Below are 6,324 nucleotides of genomic sequence, written 5' to 3' on the forward strand. Positions count from 1 at the left end.
GGATAGGTATTAAATAGTTTTCAAAAATTTCCAATAAAATTGACAAGGCTGATAAAATTAAAATGATCGACACATTTTAAATTTATGCAAAATACATTAATCGCTATTCTGCCAACTTTCATAAAATTAAGATGACAATAAAGTTTTTTAAAACTCAAATAGGTTTCAATTTATAATCGATCTGTTAAAATCAAATCAAAAGTCAAACTTAATTTGCTAGGTACCTACCTACCTATGTAGGTAATAAGTTGGTACCACCTACCCACTTTCGAATTTAAGTAAGAAACACCTTTATAATACCTATATTTTTTTCTTTTTAATAACTTTAATTACAACTTTGCTCGCTTTTAAATCGAAATAGGACTTCTAGCGTCTAAATTATGCCAATTATGCGTAGTACTTGTGACATTCTGTAGGGAGCATAGGCCCGAGACGTGTGGAACTTAGTCAATTACTAACTTAAATAGACATCTGACATCTGACATCGGAATCAGAAACTTCCCTGTGTTTAAGACGAGTTTATATTAACTGACTTCTAACTTCGTTAAGTAATTAGGTAGGTACTCATATTAGCAAAAAAACATAAGTACCTACCTACCTATCAATCTTATCCTGTTTTGAAATCGCCTAATAATAAACCAAGATAACGCTGATTAAAATGAATTAATACTTACCCAAGTCTTTTTAATGAACTCTATCCCGCGTATTTAAATCATCATCCTCATCTCAGCCATAGGACGTCCACTGCTGAACATAGGCCTCCCACAATGCTTTCCATGTTGCCCGGTTGGTAGCGGCCTGCATCCAGCGCCTTCCTGCTTTTACGATGTCGTCGGATTTAAACTACCACAGGAATTCTTTCTGCCAATGTTGATTATAGGTACCTGTGTAAGTAAGTACATAGTTATGCGATGCAGTACCTACCTTATCGCTTTTTTATTTCCCAAAACACCACCTTCTCTTCTTCCTCGGTCCCTCATTGATGAGGATCGCGACCACAGATAGTGTTCCTCCACAGACTGCGGTCATAAGCTGTGTGGACTGCACGATGCAAACCCCCGCCCACCGTCTCCCTCACCGCGTCCGACCATCTCGTCGGTGCCCTTCCCCGAGCACGTCTGCCTTCCATTTGTCCCACCCAAGATAATGCCTTGGAGACAGCATTATGTGTCCAAAGAAACAGAGGGTACGCTTTAGGCATATAGTGGAAAGCCGCGCGGAAAACACCACCTAGGTACGACAACTTTAAACATCACAAGCACAATAATTATTTCAATACGAGATAACGACCAATTAAAAATGTGTTCTCATCTATTTTATGACTATGGCAAAGAGATGACGTCATTTTTTTAGCAAACTATGACTAAGCCTTTTAAAATTTACTAAAAGTTTTAATGAACACTTACCTAATTGTAACTTTATTAAAATTTCAAGTCTAGAATAACAATTCTGTTTTCTTGTAGGGATTTTTTTCTTTGGTGACATTGGTAAAATGCTTAACTTATTTAATTATCAACGTCTTGTCATGTTTGTGTAAATTATTTAGAGTGCTCTTTACTATGCAACTAATTATTATTAACTAATCTACTAGCTCTAGCTCAATAGCAATTACCTTTTAAATTTATTCATAGACACGCCATTTAAACTAACCGATAGTGTCATTAAACGATTAGTTAAAACAATAATACCTATAATTAAACGTTAACACAGTGTTAACAATTAAATCGTTGGCATAATGTCACCTACCCACACTGGTAAGACAGGTTGGGGAGCGTCATATAGTGCTACACTTTTAAGCAACTTCTTTTGAACTTTGGCAGGCTTTATCTCTTCCAATTTTTATTAGTTTGAAAAAGTGAAAAATACGTGTTGAGTATTTTTTGATGTTAATCGACGGACTAATTCAAACTCTTGCTTTTTTTACCCAGGAAACATCCCTAATATAATAATGCCTACAATCGCCTCTTACCACATGGAAGATTATGAGTAGAATTATTCTACTCTGCCGGAACCACGTAGCTACTCGTATTAGAAGTAAAATTGTAGTCTGCACTATCGATAGTTTCCTCTCGAGGTTCTCTATAGTTTTTTCCCTTAAAGAGGAAAAGGAGGTATTTAAAGTTTTCATGAAAAGCTTTTGTATTATTAAATTTTATCAAAAACATAACACGTACCTCTCGCACAAATTAATGTTGTAGGTACATCGACGAATATTCGTTAAAGTAGGCTAAAGAACCGCCAAAACCTCATCTGGATTTGACTTTTAAATTCAAACCTTAATCTTAATATTAACACATTTAATATGGTTATCACAAAAGTAGGTCTAATACACTGCGTAAAATTAACTTATCTACTTTATACTCGTATTCCGTTAACTTCAACATTTTGGGGCCTGGAAAAACAAGATTAGTAATTATAAATTTCAGCTGCCGGTAGGTACATTTAGCGGAATGCGTAGGCGGAGTAAATGAATCAGAAAAGCCAAAAAACGAGAAGATTAATGTTTTAATTTCATTTAACGATGGTCGACTGACCGTGATCGTGGGTTCGATGCCCGTAAAATTGCTGAACGAGCATTTGTGTGCATAAACATGTCTGTTTTAGCGAATGTAATGCATATAAATGATTTGATTTGATTTGTGTTTTTGAGGACCTTTCAGTACTTTCAGTAAAACATTTACTCTTACCAAACGTTCATCTTCTTGTTGTCATGTCGGCAACAAACCTAACGCACAAAACCACACGAGTGGCGTTGTCAGTAGCATTCATTAAATCTTCCTGCGTGCAGTTGTTTGGGCACGCAGGGCACGACATCATGTGCTTCATCGACTGGCGAACAAAACCCCACTTGCACTCCAAGTTTGAGCCATCCAAGAATCCCCTCCTGAACAGATACTTAAGTACTTAACATTGTTTAAGCAAGATTACGTAACTTACATTCAACGAATTAACTTTCCCTCTCTGGGTGTGGACAGCACAGGACCGGTCGTTATGAAAATTCCGTGGAAGGCCTTTATCTAGAACGGTATTTGGTTGAAACGAACGAATTACCTCTTTAAATGATCGTAAGAAGTTAGTACAAGCTTTTGTGAGTGGGTCTAATCGTCCTAAGTTGAGTAGGTACCTACCTAAGTACGCTACAATGATAATATCATCGCCCCAGGGTTCGTCTGTTAAACCTACTTTATTTTATCAGATAAAAGGTACCTACTCGGCGATTGAAGATAATTATCTTGTCCGTAATCCAGTACATAACACAATCTAAAGCAGATTGTGAAATCAATGGACATCACTAGTATGAACACAACAGGAAATGTCAATATCATGCCAAAATAAATCCTTTCCCAGAAAAAAGGGCTCCAAATAATGTTTGCACTGGTCGCCGTACTTCAGTGGACATTAATTGCATTAATTTCTTTCTTGGAATAGAGGTCCAGGTGACACTTTTAACATAATGAAATAATTTGATTTTGTATTATTACACTAAATATAAACGACTAAATATTGGCAGTCTTTCCAAGATTCGTTAACTACTGAAGACATTTTCGTATTAAGCTTACGGTAGAGATCATAATGAAAGGTAGTTCGGCAAAATCCCATTGAGAGTTCTAAATCCAATAGAAATTTACCTTTTTCCTTTCCCTTTTAGTCTTAATATAATTGTCATTGCTTTATTTTAAGCTTGCAAGTTCCTGAAAAATGACAAGTATGATTAAGCAATTGGGTTCAAACAAAAGACGTCTGCTGCTGGACAAAGTCCTCTCCAAGGGTTTCTACAGCGACCAGTCTTTACCCTTCACCAGATCCTCGGTTCACCTAGTAGGAGATCCTACACTTAATCTTCCTATTTACACAGTAGATTTTGGATCAAAACAATTACGTTCACTACATTGCACATGTTTACTTCACAGCGTTGGGTTTAAATCGAATAAAACGATCCATATACTTATGTATAAATAGTATTCATTATATTGAGTTATTAAGACGAGGGTTGACAGGCCGACGACGTTCGTTGCCAGGGCATCCCCCGTGGCAGGTCAATTAATAATTATGAGTCTTCGTAAGCCGTAGCGAGTATGGTTTGACGTTATGTATGAGTCGCCATAAGATTATAGCTTAGGTAGCAAGGTGAAATTGAGTGGTGGCAATAACCATTACACTTACTAATCGGTGAAGAAATTTTGTCCTTACGCTTTTCGCAATAAAGGAATAGCTGTTACATGATGGTGGCCCAGAGCAATCGCCAGGAATAGCTGTGTGTGCGTAATACATTAAGGCTGGGTTGCACCATCATATTTTATCTTTATAAAACGTCAAAGATCTGTCAAACTCCATACAAAAACACCGGTTATCGTTATAGTTAGTACGGTCAAAGTTGGGTGGTTTGTGCACCAACTACCTACACCAACACAACGTATCAACTTCAATTCTATAATTTCTGAACACTTTTATAACCATGTTTATTAATCAACTAAGCGAACGCCCGCGACTTCATACGCGTGGATCCCGTTTTACCCCCTTAGGGGTGGAGTTTTGTAAAATCCTTTCTTAGCGGATGCTACGTCATGACATCTACCGGCATGCTAAATTTCAGCCCGATCCGTCCAGTGTTTTGGACTGTGCGTTGATAGATCACTATGTCAGTCAGTCACCTTTGAGTTATACATATGCAATATTTAGATTAAGGAAGCAACTTGCAAGTCTTGCAACAGTTTCTACGACGTCTCAGGACGGCACTGTTGTGCCGCCATCTTGTCAAGAGCAGTGATTTGTCTTTCGTTTCCGACAAGCTTCTAATAAGTTCAAATTCAAAGGATATCAATCAAGTTTAAGGATATCTGATTGATAAGTTTTTCTAAAAAACTTCCAGATTGTGTCTTATCAAATTAAGATAAGTAAAATGGATTAGAGGAAAAGTTCAACGTTAAAGCTAGAATCTAACAAAATCACGTAGGAGTTTATTTAAAGCTCTTTTCTTAATTAAAGATAAAACAAGGTAGAGTATGAGATTAAAAGATTAAAACATTGTAATAACGTTTTTAATTTATGCAATATCAATAGGTACAAAATACACGTCGAGATTTAATTACAATAAATTATTCTAATTAATTTTATTTTACACCAAAGATAATTTTCTTCCAACATCAGTAAGGTTTTGACATAGATTATATACTTATCAATTTTAATATTATTTACATCAATGTAGTATAGCTACACTATTTAGATCTACATTTGAAGAGAGTGGTACATAAATGTTTGTGCAACTCCATTAAATACCTATACTTAGTACCCAAGTACTTAGTAAAAAATAATCAAACAAAATGAAATTTCACAAAAATTTTCAAGTTACACTATCTTTCATTCATTATTTATTACAAGTATTATTTGCTAGAACATAACTACTTTTTTGGAATAACTACTACTTACTTATTTTGTATTATTTACAATATTACAAAGATCTCACTCGGGTTTTGAGAATTTTAAGTGCTAATTTAAGATTTATGAGAAACTAGCTTTCCGCCCGCGGCTTCGCCCGCGTGGAATTTTGTCTGTCACAGAAAAACTTTATCGCGCGCGTCCCTGTTTCAAAAACCGGGATAAAAACTATCCTATGTTCTTTCCCGGGACTCAAACTATCTCTATGCCAAATTTCATCAAAATCGGTTGCGAGGTTTAAGCGGGAAAGCGTAACAGACAGACAGACAGACAGAGTTACTTTCGCATTTATAATATTAGTTGGGATTTGTTATTTATATCAAGTAACACCTTTCATAAAAACCTACATAATTCATTTCAAATTATATCACACAAATAACAATTAAGTTACATTAATTTATCTTATTTAGGTACTTTTGAACACTTAGAATTAAGCTATGTTCGTGCTTTCATTGTTTCAAACTAATGATTAATGTTAAGATATTTACATTTGTACTTAACACCTCACTTGACATTTCTAAGAAAGTACGAGGTACTAAATAGTCAAGTAAATTGTAAAAGTAAGATCTTTTATGGCATTGTGCCCAAGGAGAAAATTAAACTAAATAGATTAAAGTTTCTGAAAAACTTTTATACTAGAAGATTCCTAATTTCGTATACAAGTACTACCTACACATTTTCTAACAATAAATACGTTAATGCCTTAAGACGATTTTTACACTTGATATTAGACGGTAGACATTTTTAAATAGGGCCAGTAAGACCCTGATAAGGTTTCAGATAATTACCATATCGCTATCTAACAATTACATAAATGTCCAGTCAGCGTCAAATAATTCGTGACACCCAAAAAAAGAGGCCAAAATTTTACAGCAAAAAAATTGACAG

Source organism: Ostrinia furnacalis, unplaced genomic scaffold (genome assembly GCF_004193835.3).
Source record: "Ostrinia furnacalis isolate ACB-3 unplaced genomic scaffold, ASM419383v2 OfSCF4955, whole genome shotgun sequence".
In the NCBI taxonomy this organism is placed as follows: Eukaryota; Metazoa; Arthropoda; class Insecta; order Lepidoptera; family Crambidae; genus Ostrinia; species Ostrinia furnacalis.